Source organism: Mauremys reevesii, linkage group 1 (assembly GCF_016161935.1).
Source record: "Mauremys reevesii isolate NIE-2019 linkage group 1, ASM1616193v1, whole genome shotgun sequence".
Classification (NCBI taxonomy): domain Eukaryota; kingdom Metazoa; phylum Chordata; order Testudines; family Geoemydidae; genus Mauremys; species Mauremys reevesii.
This window is the reverse complement of record NC_052623.1, coordinates 183443760-183466432: the sequence shown is the minus strand read 5'-3', so window position 1 is coordinate 183466432 and position 22673 is coordinate 183443760. Positions and strand designations below refer to the sequence as shown.

Below are 22673 nucleotides of genomic sequence, written 5' to 3'. Positions count from 1 at the left end.
AAGATTTTAACTGGAGTCCAATTGTAGAACCACTTTTCTGAGACAAGTTTTTCTGGCAAAGAAAAATTAAGCACTAAAGAGCATTAACCAAATTTTAATCTGGTTACCTTGAACTATTAAAGGTTACCACGTTATCATCGCACTCAGCATATTATTGATCAAAAATCGGGGCCAAATTCATCCTGGTGTAACTTCATTGACTTTTTGACTAAAAGAGTCAGTACTAATGATACAAACTGTGATAAGTCGGAAGATAAGTGCATATCAAGAGGGAGGGGATTATTTTTATTTTAAAAACTTAGTTTCATTTGAAAATGAGTGGGGAAAGTGTTGCTCTTATGTCTTTATTATAGCCTGACGTTGGTTTTTTTTTTTTTTTTCAAAATGGCTGTTTTGATCTGCTTTCGGGTCTGAATTCATAGAAGACACAGACAAAATAACTGAGCAGTATAAGAAAGAGCAGTTATATTACATATGCTGATATGTTTGGGTAAGCATGATAAACAGGTGCAAACTTCCCAAGTGGGTTTAAATGATATATTTACTTAGTGAAACTGAATATAAGCATATAATACTATATTGCTGCCCAGGACTGGACTATGGCGATCACGACTGTAACTACACAACAACATGGGGCCTCCTGTGGCGCCATCCCTACCCTCTGGCCCTGAAATGATGCAACGACTTCAGGAGCTGGAGCCCTAGGCACAGGCCTAGATCTGTGCGTTGATCCATCTCTAGTCCTGCCACCACATTTTTCCCTAGTGGTCCATCTTTCAAACATATGTAAGCAGAGTCAGGATGAGCTCTACCCTGACATCTGGTGGTAGATTATGGGGAGTGCAGAGTGGAAGTTTCAAGTATTCGCATTAGCATTTCAGTTATTTGCATGGGCACTCCCATCCCACTTAGCATACCGCAAAGCAGCATGGGATGGTTATTTTCACAGCTGTGGAAGCCCCAATTTTGTTGTTATTGGGGCAGGAGGAATGAAATGTTGTCACCCTGATTGGGTAAATGGGGAACTACAAAATTGTCTTGTGATGGGGGGTTTCATTGTCAGCTGGATAGCGCTTGCTAGATGGGGCACATGGGTTCCAAAACCCATTGAAAGGAGAGAGGCTGTGGACAGATATCTGTACTGGGTGGTGCAGGCTTCTTGTGTGAGCCAGAAGCACCAGTTCCACCTGTGTCTCTCTCCACTGACATTCCACAGAGTTAATTTTTGATTCCCTTAAGAATCTAGATACAGGTTACTGAGCTGAACTCACTGGCACTGGGGCTCCCCTACTATGAGCTGGAATCACTAAGAGCTGAAATCACTGAAGAGCTGGACTTGCTGAGCTGAGAGCACTGAGCACTGTGCTAATGAGTGGGGGAGCCTGAAGCAATACCGTGGAGCAGAGCAGCTGGCAGAGCGGAGTGGAGCAGTTTGTGCAGCCACTGGGTGAGTGGAGCCAAGCAGCTTGCGAGGACGGCTGGAGTGGCTCACAGGACAGCTGGTGGACCAGAGCAGCTGGCAGAGCGGAGCAGCCCACAGAGCAAGCGGAGCTGAGCTGTTCACGGGGACGACTAGTGGAAGCAGAACCCCACGAAGAGGCAGGGCAGTTGGCCCCGAAACCACGTAAGGTGCCCCTTTCTACCCAGGGTGGGGAGGGGGACCTCTGCAGAGAGAGACTCTTGAACTCTGGGGCTGCACTGACCCAGGACAGAGACTTTTGGATTGTGGGACTTTTGGGACTGTGGGTGATTTGGGGGTTGCTGGACTCAAGGGCCCCGAGAGAAGGACATGGCCCAATTTGCTGGGGTGGGTCTTTGCTCACGGTTTGACCTATGAACTCTAGCTGAGGTATTTTCCCAATTTAATGCTTGTTGTTTATCATGTATTAAACCTTTTCTGCTACACCAAGACTCTGTGCTTGCGAGAGGGGAAGTATTGCCTCCTCGAGGCACCCAGGGGTGTGTGTAAGATTTTCCCAGGTCACTGGGTGGGGGCTCGAGCTGGTTTTGCATTATGTTGTGGGGAAGGGACCCCTATGTATTGAACCCGGCCCTTGCTGCTATCGTTTCGGCCCGGCAGAAGGGTTACACATATATAGTTATTATTCCTATGTGTGATCCCACTGGGGTCAATAGAACAGTATTTGGGAGTACATATGAACCAGCAGCCTTAAAATTCCACCTCTACTGCAGACAATTTCCTGCTCTGAAATATGAATTCTATTAATAAGAGTTCCACTATAAAGGACACAAGGTATCTAAGGTTTCCAAGCTGTGTAGGAGCATGAGTTTATCAAGGGAGCAGATCAGCTGCAAATAACTCTTTTTAGATTTTGGTTTCTGTGTTGTGGTTATGGGTGTCTTTTTTGTTTTTGCTCTTTACCAGTTTAAACATCTACAAAATGTTATAATTTTTACTGTGTCGGAAAATTCTTTTTAGTGAAATCCATTTGATTAAAGCTGGATCCCAGCGGAATATTAACCCACATGACAAAATCATTACTTAGTTTGGCAGAAGTATAGCACAGTTGACAGAATCTGCTTAGGGAGGGCCTCAGGACAAAGCTAACATGGGGAATAAATTCACCTTTGACCTCAAGCAAAAGTGATTCCTTTAGGAGTTAGGAATGAGAGCATTGTCATAAAACATTCCATCTGTTCAAACACTGAACATCCTAAAATTTGCCAAGAGCATGCCTAAATCTGGAGCTTTGTTAAAGTATGTGATAAATTATAATAGTAATTATATTTTAAAAGGGAAATTATTCCGTTATTCCCCAATCCTGCAAAGATTTACACACATGCTTAACTTTGTACACTGTGAATAGTCCCACTGATTTCATTGGAATTACTTGCAGTGTAAAAAATTCAGTGCAACTGATGAGTGTGTGTTACAAATGCCCCTATGCCCAATTACAGATGAGGCGTCTGTTAGAGCCCCAACTGGAGAGCCTTGGTTGTAGCTCAAGTTGTAGCAGCCTGGGCTGTTAGTTCTGGAGATCCCTGCTTCAGTCCCTTATAGTGGTTATTGCATAAGTGCAAGTACAAAATTTTGTGGAATCAGAGCCTTAAAGATTGTTATTTACAGTATATATGCATATTTATTCATTGTATTGTACAATTAAACTAGGAGGAGGGATGTTACCCAGCTCTGTAGTCCAGAAAGTGCAGTTTAAGGGACTCAAGTAGCCTTCTAGTTTGTGATGTGTCCTTACACAATACTCAGCATTATAGTCTCCACATCTGGGGCTTTCTACACAGCTTTTGATTCATAGCCTTCCAGACCAGTACTTAGTCCTTTCATGTGTGTATGATTAATATTTTACTGATTTTCATAAACGGACAATGAAGAGTACAAAAAGGTATATGACTTGCAGCTTTGCTTATTTTACATTTCTACTCTCATTGCTGTAAGTAAATAGAGACAAAGCACAGAGAGAAGTCCAAACAGAGCAGGGATAATCAAGTGTTTCACTCTTAAAGGAAATGTGGGATGCCAACTACAATGTGATGGCAAGTAGAATCAGTGGCCTGAGGCAGCAGCATGGTGACAATGAAGAAGTCTTGAGATTGTTTGTTTGGTTTTGTTTTTGCTTTCCTTTCCATTTGACTTAGAGGATTCATCGCATCCTCAAGTGACCATCCATAAAGTAATCTTCTTTGTTAGTAGCCTCTTTGTTAGTAGTAGACATTGTCTATTTACAAACTCCTTTTCTTTGAAGTGCTTTGACTCATGATGATTTCCATATCTTAATTTTTTAAAGGCACTTCTTAAAGGAAAATTTTAACTGAGGTAATCAGTCATTTCAAGCTCCCTTCGTAAACTCATATGCCTGTTGAAAGTCTGAGTTTCTATTAAATCTATTATAATCTTCAAATAATCTCTTTTCCTCGACCTAAATGGATACAGCTCTGGGGAGACCCTCAGAAATTCCTCCAGTATCTGTTTCTATTTGTATCTCATATTTTAAACAGAATATGAAATAGCAAGTTCTTCCAGGGTGTTTTTAGAGTTAATAGTTGACATTTTTCATGATGTTTCCTACATATTCTGCCATTTATTTCAAAATCTAGTAATAGGTATTAAAAGCTGGTAGGATGTGAGACTATTCATTTGGAGAAGGTTGATTTTCAGGTCCCATTTTGATAGGAAATTTGACATTCACCTGCTCATTGTCATGTGAAATACCTATTTTTAATGTAAAAATTGGGATTATTTGGACTGTGGCCAGAGGTCTGGGACAATGATCAGGTTGTAATAAACTTGTGACTTACTGATGCCAATATCATAGAAATTATATTGCTCTTGTTCAAAGTCCACTTCTAAACCATGGGGATATCACTACTCCAGGCCAATAGGGGCTGCGGGAAGCGGTGCGGACCGAGGAATATGCTGGCCGCCACTTTCCACAGCCCCGATTGGTCTGGAGTGGCAGTGGGAGCCGCGATCGGCCGAACCTGCAGACGCGGCAGGTAAACAAACCGGCCTGACCCGCCAGGGGCTTTCCCTGAACAAGCAGCGGACCAACTTTGAGAACTACTGGTGTAAATCACTAGTCAACGCCAGCTGAAGATTTATCCTAGTCTCTCTAACTAGCAACCAGCATATAACAATCACAATGGTATTTTGCTCAGAAATTGTTAAGAAAAATTACCTTTTATTACTCTTAACTGAAAAATAGTTCTATTAAAAATTTCCACTTTTGATATTCCCAATTTTTTTTTTATTTTTTTTTGTCAAAAATATTTCAGTGAAAATATTCTGGTTTAAAAAAATCCTCACTAAAAAAAGAACAAAAATGTTTTTTAATTAAAAAAAAATTGTTGGAAAATGTAAAAAAGTGGGAAAATGCCAGTTATTTTTCATGAAAGCTGATTTTTTCCCCCTCAAGTTCTACTCCCAAGTCTCAGAGACCCAACTTTGAAATCGCTACCTTCTGTCAGCTGTGCAATGCCTATTTAGGCATATTGTACCTTTTTTGAGCTAATTCTTCAAGGGAATGATGTTGGGGGGATTCCATGTACCGTGCTCAGGACATCTCAAGCTAGTTCTTTGTGCACTTTGTAGATGATACACCATTAAAGCAATCCTGAAATATAGAAAGGAAGCTCCTCCTAGCAACTAGCCATTTTACACAAATCAGTAGTGTTGAAACTGTGAGGCTCAGTTGTGCTGAAGAGTTACTCTAGCCCAGGGGTCAGCAACCTTTCAGAAGTGTTCATTTATTCACTCGAATTTGAGGTTTCGTGTGCCAATAATACATTTTAACATTTTTAGAAGGTCTCTTTCTATAAGTCTATATAACTAAACTATTGTTGTATGTAAAATAAATAAGGTTTTCAAATGTTTAAGAAGCTTCATTTAAAATTAAATAAAAATTAAATAAAAATGCTCGCGTGTCGCATTTGGCACACGTGCCATAGGTTGCCTACCCCTGCTCTAGCCTAAAGATTGATTAATTACTTCATTTTTACGGTTTTATTTTCATAGTACAAAAGGTATGCACACTACTTTGCAAAACACATAGGGCCAAATTCATTGGACTTAAACCTGTTGTTACTGAATTTGGTCCATAAGTTGCAGCCCTCTCCTGGACAGTCCAGCTATATTAGGTCTGTTGCCCCTCTAAAGGGATCAACAGAGAACAGTTTGCTACTTTAAAGGAAGTTACCCAACAATTCACAACACTGGATTAGTTTTAATTAAAGAATAAAACAAGTTTATGTAACTATAAAGAGAGAGATTTTAAGTGAGTACACACCTAAGGCATTACAATCAGAAATGGTTACAAGAGAAATAAAGATAGACTTGGTTCAGGGTGAGGTCTCCCACCACATTTTCACAGTAACATTGCTAATCAAACTCTCTGTCCAGGATCTGCTTTCAAAGTCCAACAGCTGTTTCTTTTGCTGTCTTAGGTGAAAAGGAGAGAGATGGATAGGGAGAGAGAACTTGGAGTGGTTCTGCCCCTCACTTTTATAATCCAGTCCCCGTTTGAGATGTATTTTTCTGAAGGTTACCCATCAAAGCAACTTCTGTTTAAATAGTAAAGAAGACATGGTGTCTGCCTGGCAGTGAAAGGGGATGCATGCTGTCTCTTCCATCTCCATTTGCTGAAATGTACATTCTCCTTATTTCTTGTCTTCCCCCTCTGGCTGTCTAAGGACTCTACCTCAATTTTATATATCAAGTTGTAAATAAACACACACTCCTTTGTTTAAGACCTGCTGGACCAGTTCTACCTAATTGGGCTATGTGGGTTTGAACATGTGCTACCAACATCATTTAGAGGGAATTCATAACTTTACATATAATGTTGCTGCACCCATTTCATCATGATACTATTGATCAGTGAGTTATTAGTTTTCAAATGATATCTCACAAGGCATATTCTGTACAAAGTTTGTTACAATGGTATATAGGGTATGAATATAAGGATGCATTCAGTCACAGTGGTATTTCCAAATTTTTAGTTATAAATCAACAGGTCAGATTCATTGCTGGCATGTGCCAATGCTACTTTATTGAGTGAATGACATATCTTCTAGTTTGGGCTCCAACTGATATATTGCCGAAGATATTGTATATCCTCTCTGTGCCTGTCTCTGGGATAGGGGTTGAGGATATAGCGAGAGAAAATATATTTACAGGCTTTCTAATATCTGTCTGTGATATCTAGAAGCTGTTCATGTGTGTGTATATATGGGTTACAGAAAACTGTGGCTCACTTTCTCCCTCTAGAAGGAACCAGTAATTCTCCGTCCTACTCTTTTTGGTTTAGTGGTTGTAGGATATATACTAAAATAGTAAAATTTTGGATTCTGCATTCGATTGCTTAAATTAAGAATATATTATGAAGAGAAAACTACAGGGGAAACAATAAAAATGACAGACACTTAAAGCTAACAGTGTAGTGAGATCAGCAATGGCTGTTCACTCAGATAATAGATATAAATAGAAACTTTTCAGGTAGCTGGATAATCTGTGCATAGAGACTTCATGACCTCTCTTTCCCTGAACATGAGTCAACTTTGCAGTGCCGTAGCAACAAAGAACGTGCCCCTCTCCACATGTGTGGGGGGCCCCTACAATAAACTGGAATCTGAATGTTATTTTTTTTATACATATAATATACATATATCATATACTACATATACTACAGTGTACATGTATTCTTTATTTTTACGCTTTCTTCTTTCTTCGTCCCCTTGTTCTTTAATCAAATTAATTAATCAAGCCATAGTCCAATCTTCATTCAATCTTGTTTTACTGCAAGTGCAGCTGCAAGCCTGTCATCTGTGTCATCTGTGGGATATTCTTGGATATTCTTGATCAGTTTCATTCATGCTGCTGCCAGCACACACGACAGTAACTGGTGGTGGTGGTGAGAAGAATTCTGCAAGCAATGCAAATATCGGATACATCTCCTGAAGGTTGTATATGTATAAATAAAAAAAAAATTAAAAATTGTCTGCTCTCTTTCTCTTTTTCTTTAAAATGATTAAATTCCATTAAATTATTCATTTCATCAATGATCAATGTTTTTTTTTTTTCTTTTTTTTTTTTTTTTTTCTCAGTTCACTTTCTCTTCTTTCACTGCTTCAGCTGCTGTTAGCGTGTACAGAAATCCAAACAACTTATACCACTCCACACGGTTGGTCAAAAACAAAAACAGAAGATATGGCCTGATCAGTGAGAAAGTATAAGTGAGAAAGTATAACACAGACGTAACAAAGCAAACGTAGTAACATGGTCTAAAAAGCGCAAAGCTTCTGTTGCTTCTTGCCCATCTTTCTTTTTCTTTCGCATTCTCTTTCAAGATGACAAGCATTGCACAAATCAATGTGCAAATCTTTCACATTCAATAATGCAATCCAATCAGTGCATCAAACTAACCCGGTGTATCCGATACATATATTGTTCTATATGCTTATGATCTGAAGTATATCTCAATACGAAAGATAAGATATAAAGAGAGATAAAAATTAAAAATAAAAAACCATATTTTGATGACTTTGCCGCGTCTGAGATCACAAGATTCCAAGTGTGAGCTCCACATGGTACATACAAGGCACAGTAATTTATTTCTAGCATGCGGGCTTGAACTCCTTTAATCTTTCCTCTCATATTTGCGCCGTTATCATAAGCTTGGCCTCTCATGTCAGCAATGTCTATTCCTAAGTTGTTTGCCTTTTCAAGAAATGCTTCCAATAAGCCCTCGCCAGTTGTATCATGAACATTAAGAAAACCAACAAATGCTTCATGAATATTGACACCATCTTCACTGTTGCATTCAACAAAGCATAACACCACAGACATCTGTGCTTCATGTGACACGTCGGGAGTACAGTCCAAAATAACTGAATAATATTTTGACTTTTTAAGCTGTGCTATGTTGGCCTCTTGAATGTTACTGGCAACAAGTTGAATCAGCTCGTTTTGGATCTGTGGACTGAGGTACTGAACATGTGTCTCTGTCTTCTTAATCCTCTGTAAAAGTTCGCTGAGGACAGTATCATAATTTGCAAGCAATTCAAACAGTCCCAAAAAGTTGCCATTTGAAGGATCACCGAGCTTTTCATTACTTCCTCGAAATGCCAAGTTTCTTTTGGACAAGAAAATAACGACATCAACCATGCATTTGACAACATTTCTCCAGAAATCTTTCTTTCAGAAAAGCCTGCAATTCCAGTTGGTCAATAGATGTACGGTTTACTATGCCTGACCGAAGGTCAAACCATTTCACCATACAGTCTTGATGACCTTTGCCTGTTTCATGCTGCTGAAGTCTTTTTGACAGTGCTTTCCAAGCAGATGTTCCACGACATAGTGGTATGTCACCAGTGCCAAATAATTTACAACAAAAACAAAAAATGGCATCTTTCTGAACTGAATACATTAACCATGAACGTCTTATTTTCTCGCCATTTCCCATGGTTCGATAGAAATGAGTACTTGTGAACCTACGAATTTCCATTTAACGAGGAAAGACGGAACTTTCATTCTGCTGCGGTGGGCCACGTGCAACAATGTCACACACTTGCCTGTCCGATATTCTAGACAGCCAATCTCCCGGATCATCAGTCAGTGGTTCAGATTCAGATACTTCTTTCCTGGCAGCAGCTGGAATATCTGTCACAGTTTGTTTGGTAGAACAACTGGTTTCACCTTCGACCTCACTTGAAGCACTTCTGGATACTTCTGGATACGATTCGTCGCTGCTAGCGCTGTCCGTTTCATATGCCTGTACCTGTACATTGGATTGCAGTGCAAAATACGTTGACAACTTTGGAATTTTCTCAAGTTCCTTCTCGGCATCTTTTGCTGCCTTTCGTTTACTAGCTCCACTCTTATACATTCTCTTAGACATCACAAAGCACGCTTCTGCGTTGGAAACGATAAAAAATTAAACTAAATTAATAACATTTATCCGCCGACCGCCATTATGAACGCAAATACACATTCTTTGAATGGGTCCAACTAAAATTTGAAACTGACTGACAGACAACTGATGTAGCCAATAGCATTATGATGTATCATAATGACTTCACGGTTTTGTCAGTAAAACCGACATGGATTGTGCAATAGCGTCAATAAATGTCTTACCTAGTTATACCTTACATTTTTTTTGCCACTTTTAGGGGCCCCCTTCCTTGTGGGCCGCCTCCGGTCAGAGGGTACGGAGGGCGCTCGCTACGCCTCTGCAACTTTGATTGGACTAAGTGACATCATCGTCTAACAAAATCAAGGAATATGCATGGTCTGAGCATACCAAAATAGCATCTGACTGTACTTTATAATCTTGATTTACACATTTGATAACCTAAGTTTATTTCTCCTCTCAGTCAAATTGGCATAAATGGGAGATGCACCAGGGTAAAAAGAGAACATAACTGTGTCCTAGAAACATAAATGCTGATTAGAGCTGAGTAAAAATCACAGTTCTTTTCCAGCAATAAATTCTTATATTTCAAATTTTTATTCTGAATTGGGTTGAAAACATAGCTGCAAATATCAGGTTTTTTCATGGGGGGGGAAAAGTTTCACACAATTTCAGTTTGAAAGTGTCAGAATTTGTGATTGAAAATAAATATTTCAATATTCACAAATTGAAATGTTTCATTTTGAGTCAGTTCAACATGAAACTGCATCTATCTGAGGCGCTGCATTGCCTCATGGGAGTTGTACTTCAGGTGTCTGATGCTCCCATTCTCTTCCATTGGCCAGATTATATTTCTCATGATGCAACTGTAGCCAGGTGACTCCCATGCCAGGCCACGTGATTTGATAGAGGAGAGACTGTATGGGCGCATTGGAAATCAATGTAGTCTGGACAGTAAATCCAGCCTATAAGAGAGAATGGGGGTACATGAGCCACCTATGCTATAACTCCCATGAGGCACTGTGGCACCAGAGTGAGATGCTGTTGAATGTTGAACTGATTTCGTACCAAATGCTTTGGGTCAGTTCAACAAAAAAAATATTTTGATTTGGGCTGAACTGACTGGAAACTAAATGTTTTATTTTTTCCCAAAGAAAAAGCAAAATCAGCAAAATCAAAATTTTCCCATGGGAAAAATTGGCTTTTGCATTTTCATCAAAAATATTTTAATGGAAAATACCTAAGGCCATCTAATGCTTTTGCTTCTCTAGTTTCATATAATTTTATTAGGGATTCTCTATCACAAGATATCTGTTTCAGCAAAATTTGTCCTTTTTCAGCTTAGATGAATATTTTGTTCACTGCAGTATGTTTACAGCTGTATTTGAAGAAGCTAATGTTGTAGAAGCTCAAGAAGTATATTTGACAGTTATCCTCCTACTTTTGTGCACTATGTGGCGTAGCCTCATAACACCGTCACTCAATTTCTGTCACATCAAATGTAATCTCTTTACAGCTTGAATTCTCTTTCAGGGTGCCCAGGATCTGGCTAATTCTTACATTTGATATATAATGTATTCTTTCCTTTTTTTTCCCCTTATGATATGGATCCTAGTACCTGTTTTAAAAGAACAGTCCTATCTCATAATTCTTACTTGCACAAAGTGTCTAATCAAAGTCAAAGGGATTTGTCATGTGAGTAAGGAGTACTTAGTTCGGTAATGGTCACAGGATGTATTGTAGTATCAAATGCCCTGATTCAGCAAAGCATTTAAGCACATGGTAAGTTCTTTGCTCAATTGGGGCTGAAATACTCCTTACAGAATCATCTAACTGATATACACATAAGGATCATTATTTCTCTCTCCACCATCATTGGTAAGAGTTTTTTTAATGTGGGAAAGTTAAGCTGAGGTGTGGTTCTTCTGACTATAAAAAGGCCGTGAAAAGATTTCTGGGCAGAATCCTGAGATTTTTTTTTTATTTTTTTTTAAGGACAATGTATTTACAGTGCAAATTGAACCCACTGGTAAACTAGTTAAGGAGGAAAATTCTTCCTGGGGAATAGACACCGAACCAGCAGACTTTTGGAACCAATGACTTGAATTCCCTACAATGATTTTCTGTACATGCCATATTGTGATTATATCCAGAGGATATAAAATAAAGAGATAGTGAAACAAGTTTTAATGGCAACCTACCAAGTATAATCGCCTCTTCAAACTGCCAATGAAACTTGTGTCCCTGTGAGAGCTCCTTTGTATTAAACATACTGAATGTAATTTTAAACAAACTAAACCTTTTTTTAAAAGATGCCATAAATAAAACTCTACCACCACTCCTATGCACTTCTCTGATATCCCCGCTAGGTTAGCCTCTTGCTTTACATTAACCACAGTAATGTCGTCAGCCTATAACATGGTAGGGCAACACACTGAATCTCAGCAAAAAACAAAACAGGATTGGTAAACCTACTGCAAAAAGGGGAAGTTTGAGGTCAATCTAAATGCCACATTGCTAAATTACTCTTGCCCTTTAAGGTATTCAGCCTTCAAATAAAAAACTGCATCAATTTTACATGTTTGTTTGAAAATAGCATAAATATAAACTTTTCTGTTATGACAGCCCCTGCTTTGACACATTGTAGTTCGAACTCAGGCACAGTAAGCCCCCCCATGCTATGCAAAAACCTTTATGGAAGTATAGTCCTGATGATATTGGAGTAATCTGCTGTCTGCAGATTGGCAAGAACAGGATTTTTTTTTTTTTTAATTTGGTTAGATTAGAAGGTGATGACTCCAGAGTTCTAATGTAGAAACTACTGCAAATTTGGTGTCTCAGGCACCATAAATGGGACATCTCATGGTTTTCCAGGAAGCTGCTCACTCTTTCATACATGTTATACAGTAAATCCTCACTTAATTTTGTAGTTATGTTCCTGAAAAATGTGACTTTAAGCAAAATCATGTTAAGCAAATCCAATTTCCACATAAGAATTAATGTAAATAGGGGGGGAGGGGGTTAGATTCCAGGGAATTTTTTTTCACCAGACAAAAAACTACACACACGCGTGCCTTATGTGCTAGGTTGGGGGGCTCACATGGATGGTCACGCATCTCAGACTGCTTGGATACCCTGGGAAACCAGGATTCACTCCTGGACCATGGAGCAGTCTAAGAAGCATTCAGGGCATTCTAACCATTAATCCAATCTCATCACATTCTTATAATGTCAGGCAATAAAACAATTGTATTCTGTAAAAATAGGGAGGAGCAAGATCCATTCCCCTGTGTATAGAAGCAGTCAATTTATGGAACTGAAGCATCAAGAACCACATCACGCTATTGGCAGTGTACCTCCCAGGAACCCAGAATTTGCTGGCATGCATTCTCATCAGGCACTTTGTAACTTCTAGTCATGGTCAGTGGCACAGCCCAGTGGTGAGCAGCATGTTTGCTCAGTGGGGAACTCCTATCTGGGATCTGTTTGACTGCCAGGTAAACAGGAAGTACAGGACATACAGCTTACTCATGTTAGTTTTTTAAGTATTAAGTAAGGTATTTATGCTTGCTTCAGTGCAAATATTATTAATCCTCATGTCTTTTGATTAGGGAAAATTTCCTTCTTTTTGAAAACTACTTATTTTAGATTAACATATCAAGGTTTCTAAAAACAGTTTGAATGTGTTACCAACAATTGAAATATTACAGCTTAATGAAGTTCCTAGTGAAGCTGAGTAAAACTCAGATTTTAAATCCAAGGCGTAGTTTTGATTGTCTAATATTCAATGTGATTACAATTTTTACACTGCTTTTTAAGGGGACATTTTTGTTAAATTCTGCTGTTCCTGTAATCTGGTTTACAAAACGTGCATGCACATACATACACAACCCCCAGAAAAAACAAACAAACCTTTAACAGTTTAAAGACTAAAACAAACCTAAGACATTTCTAGGTAATATTAGTTATGAAGACAGGTGTAGACATTCTTGAAATGTGGACTGTTATGGAATTTATAATCTCTGTATAGTTTCCTTCTTTTGTCCCACATTAGGCAGTAACAAAGGTGAAGAACAACTCAACACAAGGGTAAAAATAGTGCCACAGTAACTGATGTATGAGTCTATAGCTGTAATGGAATAAATAGAAAGAAAAATGAAAGGGTGGAGAGACATCCCATCATGGCTAGTTAGAACAGTACCCTGTATACTAATGTTATATTTTATGGTTATTTATCCCCTGGCACTATTTAACACCACCAATTTTGAAGATAAATGTAGTAAAAGCATTTTTATCCTGCTGCTATGAAAACGTGCTTTTAATAGATTTAGTTTTTCTCCAGTCATAGGGAGGAATAGAAAGATTTTGCAGATTTCTAAAGGACCATATTATTTACAGAGTTTAAAATGTCATAAAGCAGTGTGAAACACTATAGGGAGTCTGTGCAGTAATTGGAAAAATGTTTCATGCTAATGTTTGGATTGCATTAGTGAGAGCCATTGGCATACATTTGGTGATAATAAACAAGTCTTTGCTTAATTGTAATTATAGCACTGGCTTTGGAAAAAGGTACTTTGGTCAGTATGGGTAATGACATTTTAATGCATTTAAGACAAAGACAGCTTCCCTAATAACTGAATCTAACTTGCATAGACTGTTAACAGACCAGCTAGATTTTTTTTTTAATTACTGTTGTCATAACAAGGTTTTGGGTTTTTTTTTCTTTTTCTTCTCTTACGGATAAAAATCTGTGGGTGTAATTCTTCACTTTTTTACGCAGGCTAAACTCCCACTTGTAGACCATGGGGTCAGATTCCAATACCCTTATGGAGTTGTACCATGCTCTATGACTGGTCTCATTTATTACAATGGGGCTGCTCACAGAATAAGGTGTTAATCAATCAATGTAATAAGGTAACAGAACCTGGCCCCATGGGAATTTTATATGAGTAAGGAATATAAGTTTTTAGATCCAATTATTGTATTTCATACCTCCTAACTATAAACAAAATCACAATGAAGTAGATGGTCCTAAGGTATGGAGTTCAGATTTGGATTCAGATATAAATCTAAACTTCCCTAAAGTCCCTGGCTATCTTGATTCAGCATTCCATTTCAGTGTATTAGAGAATCAGCCTGAATCACAAAGTTCAGATACTGAGCTGGAAGCAGATGTGAACTCCCCCAGTACTGCTTGGGTGCTTACTGTGAAATCAGAGAAATCACCTACTGTCCTCTTGTTGCTTGCTTACTAAATGATTAAAATATAAATTGAAAAGTAACAGCCGTCACTCCTTTGATCAGAATCCTGTGGAGCATGATTGGATATGACAACAAATGTATCTGTGGCATGTTTTTTGGGGGGTGGAATCTCTAAACACCAGAAATCAGTAAATGTGAAAATAAGGTATCTATAAGTATTTTTTTCAGCTGTGATGGATATTAAGTTAGGTTGTGGCTGAAATGCGAGAAACTTATCAAATTCTGTAGAAGTATGCCAATACACATCAGTACTATACCAGGACATCCCTAATAGTGGCCTAATCCTGTACTCCATTCAATAGGATTTATACACTGGAACTTGGCCCTAATATGGGGAGAAATTGGGGAATTAATTTACTACTTGAGGATGGTGCATTGAATTGAAAAATCCTTACATTCTGACCATTTTAGTATGCTTGTCACTGGTGCTAGATAAATAAGAGTTGGCAAGGTCCTACAAAGCATGTGTATACTTCAGAGAACCAGGTATTGGAATAGGAAAGATAATACTAAACTGAAGAAGATCAAACCATCTCTTAGAGAAGCAGTTATAGCAGCAGCATTACTTGGACTTAATAATTAAGGATGTTTAGCAAGCTGTTTTCCAGCAATAGAATATTAAGGTACAGGCTTCAATACTGAAATAAAGTGGAAAGTAATGATAGTGGTACTTTGCTTCATAAAGCATCGATTATTTTAATAAGAAAAATGAGATGCTGAGCTACAAACGTTCAGCAAGAAAAAGTAAATGTTCCAAATATAACTAACTTCAGTAAAAAAAAAAAAAGTACTCTTTTTAAATGAAATAGCACAGCATTTACTATATGAAGCTATTTGAAAGGAGTAATTGCTATGATTAAGAAACAAATTACCAATAAAAGTACAACCATTGTTTAAGACTCAATAGCCACTAGAACGTATTGGTCAACCTGTGACAGATAGTTTAAAAGGATGTCAGCAAAAAACTGATTAATTTAAAAAAGAAAAACAAGTTGTAATACATATGCTTTAACAAAATGCTTTTTTATTTTTCCTTTTACAAAAAAATGTAATTTAAAAAGAAAAAAATCACGTAAAAATAGCACAAAAAACCTCCATCAGGTATTTGCTTTTTTGCTTATGTTTTAAAGGACTTTGAGACTTGGACATAAAAGCAACATAACTAAACCTCTCCCTTATCCTGGAATTAAACACATCTCCTAGCTGCCTCTTGACTTTCAGCTTTGCCTCTGCTGTTACCGGAGCATAGCTTGCCCATGTGTTTCCATCAGAGCAGTGTATTAGAGTGATGATGTCATACTATAGACCAGTGGTGGGCAACCTGCGGCCCATCCCAGTAATCCGCTGGCAGGCTGCAAGACAGTCTTACATTGACCATCGCAGGCACAGCCACCCGCAGCTCCTGTTGGCCGGGAATGGTGAACTGCAGCCACTGGGCGCTGCAGGCAGCTGTGCCTGTGGATGGTCAATGTAAACAAACTATCTTGCAGCCCACCAGAGGGTTACCCTGATGGACCTCAGATTGCCCACAACTGCTATAGACCATCTACAAAATAGTGACACTGACTGTACACAAGTTTGGATCATCAAACTGACTTAGACGTTGCAATGCCTAACTCTTTTAGGTGCCTAAAAATTACTGGAACAACAATATAATCCCAGCCATTATGCAAGGCAGGGAGCCTGCTAAACTAGCTAATGCGAGATTCTGAGGCGAGATGTGTGTCCTAAACTCTGCCACCTCACAGAATTAGGGGGATAAATTTGGACTGCAGAGAGTTAATCTACCAGATCACTCAACACTGGTGCCATTCCTTAATTTATCAGCTTTATAAGGTGATTTTGGAGTCGTCTGGCCTTGTTTGTGTTACATTCAGGGCCAGCTTTAGGCACCGCGGGGCCCTATTTGAAGGAGCTGCCGCCAAAGTCCCGCCGCTGTCTTCAGCGGCAGCTTAATCGCTGCCACGGAGGAAGGAACCTCTGCAGAAATGCTGCCGAAGACAGCGGCAACGATTGAGCTGCCGCCGCCACCAATGCCGGGATTTCTGCGGCAGCTCAATCAGCTGCCGGTGCCTTTGGCGGCACTACGACGGAGGGACCTTCCTCCACGGCAGCGACTGAGCTGCCGCCGAACTTCAGCGGCAGCTCCTTCGGGACGGCGGAGGGCCCAATTCCTGGGAATCAATTGAATTGCCCTAGGGCCGGCCCTGGTTACATTGTCTCCTTTTAAAGTCATTTACTTACTTTGTTATATAGAGATGTACTTGCTGGGTGGTCTAAAACCTCAAGAGTCTTATTTCTGGAAGTCATAGATTTTTAAGACTAGAAGGGACCACAGTGATTCTCTAGGATATGTCTACACTACAGCTTATGTCAGCAACCCTCCTGAGCGCAATATGTTACACTGTCGTAAGTGCCAGTGTGAACAATGCTGTGTCGGTAGGAGAGCTTCTCTCACTGATATAGCTTCTGCCACACATGGAGGTAGTTTTATTATGCCAATGAGAGACAGCTCTTCTGTCAGCATAGAACATTTCCACTACATGCAGTGCAGCTGCATCTGTGCAGCTGTGCTTCTCAAGTACTTTACAAGTAGACAAACACCTAGTCTGGCCTTCTATATAGCACAGGCCATAGAACGTCTCCAAAATAAATCCTAGAGCACTTCTTTTAGAAAAACATCCAATCTTAATTTAAATATAGTCAGTGAGGCTCCCTCAGCCCTGCCCAGAGAGGCTCGGGCTCCTTCAGCTTGCACAGCAGTGCTCAGGCTTGGGCTCCTTCAAGGATCCCTATAATACAAGTTAGGCCTCTGTGCATGTTCTATTTTTTTTTTAATTGTATATACAAAACTACCCACCCCTCACCACCGCCCTCCCCCCCCAAAAAAAGCATCCTCATTTTTCATGCTTGCTATCTGGTCACCCTACCTCAGTTTATGATCCACAACCAGGAGTCAGACAGTTTAGGAACCTAAATTGTTTATTAGAATGAGTTAGGTGCCTGCCTTGCTCTACACAAAATAGAGGTGGAGAGTGACGAAGAGGAGTTGGTGGTGATGGTGCCCATTTAATAACTTCTAGCCCAGTGGTCAGGGCACTCACCCTGAATGGGAGAGACTCAGGGTTCAACTTCCACTCTGCCTGAAGGGGAGAGAGGATTTGAAAGGGGGTCTCCTACACCAGTCAGGACAGTGCAGTAATCACTGATCTGTGGGATATTCTATTGGGTCTCTCTCAAGATCTCTTGTTGAAGCTGCTCCACTTTGTACAAATACTTAAATAGTCACTGGGCCAGAGACAGTGAGTGAGATGGAGTCCATAGTACAGTGGCTAGGGCACTAACGTGGGAGGAGGGAGACCCAAGGTCCAGTCCAGTCCTCCTCTTCCAAAGTGGAATAGCTTCAACAGGATGGATTGAGGGGGAAATTCCTACCCCATCATAATGTCTTTTTTTTCCCAGTGAGTAGAGCACTCCCCTGAGTTGCGTGGGAGACTCTTATTCATACTTTTTCTCCCCATCAGGTGGAGGGGTAATTAAATCCAGGTCTCCCACATCTAACCACTGGATTAGGTGGTGAATGGCAGTGGCACCCCCACCTTCTCCTCCTGGATTTAGAATAGGACCAATCTGGTAGGTTTGCTCTGAGCATGTCCATTGGATCAGGCCATGCAGGCAAGGGAGAAACGTTTCTGCCCATCTTCATGTTTTTAGTGGATTGTATTGGGACTTAGGCATCTGAACGTCTAAATGAGGCACCAGTGTGCATGCCCAGAGGCAGAATCTTAGCTGCCTAGGGAACACCTACTCAGTTTGACAACATCTGAATGGGGTTTTGTGGATTGCAGTGGAGCCTAAAACTAGAACTTTGACCCAGTTCCAAAGACACTTAGGCCTTGTCTACACTACAAGACTATTTCGAATCAACTTAGTTCGAATTTGTGGATTCGACCTTATGAAGTCGAATTTGTGTATCCATACTAAATACACTAATTCGAATTTCTGAGTCCACATTCACGGGGCCAGCGTTGACTTTGGAAGCGGTGCACTGTGGGAAGCTATCCCACAGTTCCCGCAGTCCCCGCTGCCCATTGGAATGCTGGGTAGAGCCCCCAATGCCTGCTGGGGGGAGAAATGTGTCGAGGGTGGTTTGGGGTAAGTGTTGTCATTGAACCATCAATCACAACCTCCCTCCCTCCCTCTTTGAAAGCGCCTGTGGGCAATCTGTTCGTGCACTTTTCTGGTCAGTGACAGCGCGGACGCCACAGCACTGCAAGCATGGAGCCCGCTGCGATCATCGCTGTTTTCTCCTCCTCGCACTTTATCGTCCACCTCTTCCACAGTCAGCTGCTGAGAAATTGGGCCACTTTTCAATGGTGCTGCAAGCACTGGGGGACCATAGGGGACGTTTTACAAACATCATCATCGGGTGGACGGGCAAGGTTCATGATGCGTGTGTTTTCAGGAACTGTGGGCTGCTCAGACGCCTGCAGGAAGGTAGTTTCTTTCCGGACCACGAAATAACTGTTGTGGATGTGCAGATGCCTATAGTCATCCTCGGGGACCCAGCCTGCCCGCTAATGCACTTGCTCATGAAGCCCTATACAGGCGCCTGGGACAGCGACAAGGAACTCTTCAAATACCAGCGAGCAGCGTGACCTGTGACTGTTCAGTTTCTTTACAGAGAAGCTGAACCTACCCCTGTTTCTTTACTCAGTTACTGTTGACTCTCCTCTTCGGTTACATACCCCGTTCACCCCGTTACCCCCACTTCCAGCACACGTGTAAAAATAAAATACAAAGGTTATTGTTACTTAACAAAGGTTTCTTTATTCATGACTTTTCGTGAAAGGGTTGAAACTGGGACGCAGGCTGTGCTGGATAGGGTGTGCGGTGATGTAAAGACCGCCTCTAAACTCAAGGAATGACAGGCTCCTGCTCCTAGAGCGGTCCGCGGTGCCGGAATGCTTCTTTCAACGGAGCCTGCCATCCCTCTTTATGGAATTCTGTGTGCGGGCGGATATGTGACCTTGTGGTGGAGGAGGACGGATACAGATTCCTCAGCTGCGTGACTCAGCGGTCCAGGACAAGGACCGCTGTATAAGATCTGTAACCACCCTCCCCCGCTGCAAAGTCACATCTCCCCCGCCCACACAGATCCTGGAAACCACCTCCAAAAACCGACCAGGGTGCCTACTGACTGCACCGTGTGTGTGACCCGCTGCTGATCCTGCCCCCGTGTTTGTACCCTGGGAAAGGTGACTGTCCTATGCAATTTAACCACCCCTTTCCCCACGCCCTCCATTCAAACACAGTCTTCTTTGAAAAACATAACGGAAACAGTAATTAACAGCAAAGCATTTTTATTAATTAAGTAGACAGTTAGGGGATGGGACTGGGATTGGGACTACTGTGAGTGTGGAAGTGAAGGACTTCGGCAAATGTAGGGTATGAGAGATTTTGCGTACTTGAGCACTGTGCTGTGGTGCAGTGACAGTATTCACGTCCCCGGCCGCCCCTCCTCCTGATTACTTTCGGTGAGGGGGGTATGGGACTTTGTGGCAGGGGAGTGCGGTTGCAGATACACTGCAGGGTGTCTCTGTCCTCCTGCGGTCCTGCAGAACATCCACAAGGCGCCTGAGCGTGTCCGTTTGCTCCCTCACTAGTCCAAGCAGCGTTTCAGTCGCCTGCTTGTCTTCCTCACGCCACCTCTCCTCCCGTTCGCTGTGTGAGCGCTGGCACAGAGAGACGGGCTCCCTCCACTGGCTCTGCTGGTCCGCCTCTGCTAGGTAGCAGCCCATACGTTCCTCGAACATCTTGTCCCTTGTCTTTTTCTTTCGCAGCCTGTAGCCTGATTTGGGGAGGGTTAGTAGGGACAGTGGAATTTATCCACTTAATTTAGTTTTATTTAATAACTAATTTTCTAATTAATTAAGAATGTTAATAATAATTGATAGATATTAATAATATGGATATGGCTCGCCAATATGTGTGATCAGAAGATAAAGTTCGTCTTGAATCAGGCTTCACAGAATTTATACAAGGAGATTGGGGTATGTGGCAGAAAAACTATTACTGAGACAGAATTAGTCAAACAAGACCTTTTATTTAAAATCAATGAAACAAGAAGTAAATGTAAAATGTTAAAAGCAGTATGAGATTACAAAGTTACAAAATATCACAGTTCTTAATGCACTTTGCAACAGTAGTACTAGAGTGAATTTCACACCTTTGCTAGAGGAAGTTACAAAGAAACTGGCTATGAGTTAAACCCTTCTTAGTATAAATGCTCTAGCAGAAATAAGAATTTGTTCATACTCACAACTTTGAAAAGAATTAATACTACGACTTAGTATTGACAGCTTTCATAGGAGAAAGAGGCTTCGAAGCAGGTTGAGACGACAAGGAAACAGAGAGATGGATCGCCCGCCTTAATGGAGGATTGTCACCCTTTTTATAGGGAGAAATCCTTCCTCCTATGCCCACATTTGTCTTTCCCCCATGGAAAGGTGAGGGTACCTGTTTTCATTGGCTGACCTTTTGTGTGCGTACTAATGACAGCTATATAGTAGCTTGCGGGTGTATGTGTTACATTTGTGGTCAAAAATACCCTCCTTTTTACCCTAACTAGGTGAAAGGTTAGCAGACATTCAAAAAGTCCCTAGACATTTGCGTAGGTTTGTCTCCTATTATTACTTTTCTGAGTAAGGATCTTAAAGGTTGCTGTCAGCGTTACAAAGGAAATAGGCCAGGATGTCTGGCCTAGAAGTTTCTAGGTATCTTCATTACAGCTATTGCAAATTCCTATTAATCTATGCAGCCTACACACTTTATCAAAAAAGACATTTTATACAGACCAACAGATTAATCCTCAGGGCTACACGCCTAAGCTTTGCCAGCCTCTGCGAGGGGGATGCTGTGGCAGGTCTGGAGACAGTGGAAGCTGTGAGATGGGAAACAGGGAGTGAATTCCTTGCAAAGATACATTTTGGCGAACAATTAACTGAGTCTAGGCTGTCTCTGTGAATTCTGGGTTGAGACCCCTGTGCCTGCTGGGGCACAAATCATTTTCGCGGTGGATTCTGGGTAAATGTCGCCAGTCATTCCTTCCTCCGGGAAAGCAACAGCAGACAATCTTTTCAAGCCCGTTTTCCCAGAATTGCCCTGGCATACGCCATAGCGTGGCAACCATGGACACTGTTTTGCCTTTTGTGTATGTCACCGTATGTGTACTAGATGCCGCTGACAGAGGCGGGCCAGCAGCGCTACACAGCAGCATGATTTTGCTTTTGCATGACAGCAGAGATGGTTACCAGCCATATTGTACCATCAACCATACCATAAATTGGTAATAAGATGGTAATAAGATGGGCATGGTTACCTGTCCTTTTGCACTGCACCATTTGCTGCTGTCATAAGTGCCCCTGGCCGAGCAGCCAGGGGCGCAAAAGCAAAAATTGGGAATGACTCCCTGAGTCAATCCCTCCTCTTTGGTATCTAAAAATAGAATCAGTCCTGCCTAGATTATGGGCAAGTGTACTAGAGAACCACTGTATCATAGAACCAGAGAGCACAGCTACTCTGTGTCCGATCCTGCATAAATAATGAGCTGTATGCTATTCACAGGGGGTGCTCCTGCAACAACCCCACCTGTTCATTCCGTTCTTACCCCAGCCTTCCTGGGCTACCATAGCATTGTCCCCCCACTTGTGTGATGAAGTAATAAAGAATGCAGGAATAAGACACAGTGACTTGTTTGTGAGAAATGAGTGGAAGGAAGCCTCCAGCTGCAATGATAGTCCAGGCAGGACATTAAGGAGTGTGGATGAAGGAGCCCATCATCCCTCTGCTAGTCCAGATGTAATTGAATCTTTTATTTACAATGAAGGGTGGGGGCTGATGGAGCTCAGCCCCCTGTTGCAATGATGAGGACGGTTACCAGCCATATTGTACCATCAGCCATCAAAAATTAGGGACAGGCGCCCTTGATCGACCTTACTGATACTAGTCGGCATGGTTACCAGCCCT

At 41.1% G+C, this 22673-nt stretch overlaps 1 protein-coding gene across 14 annotated transcripts in view; it reads left to right on the top strand.

The window, feature by feature from the left end:
• The window catches only part of ROBO1 (roundabout guidance receptor 1), a 1025913-nt gene that overhangs the window by 29475 nt on the left and 973765 nt on the right, over window positions 1-22673 (top strand). Inside the window, exon 2 of one of the 14 annotated variants that reach the window (XM_039532326.1) lies at window positions 12650-12880. The exons of the other annotated variants lie outside the window; for them this stretch is intronic. The gene's annotated coding sequence lies outside the window, so the exon portion shown is untranslated. The remainder of the gene's footprint in view (window positions 1-12649; window positions 12881-22673) is intronic. 14 annotated transcript variants of the gene reach the window in all.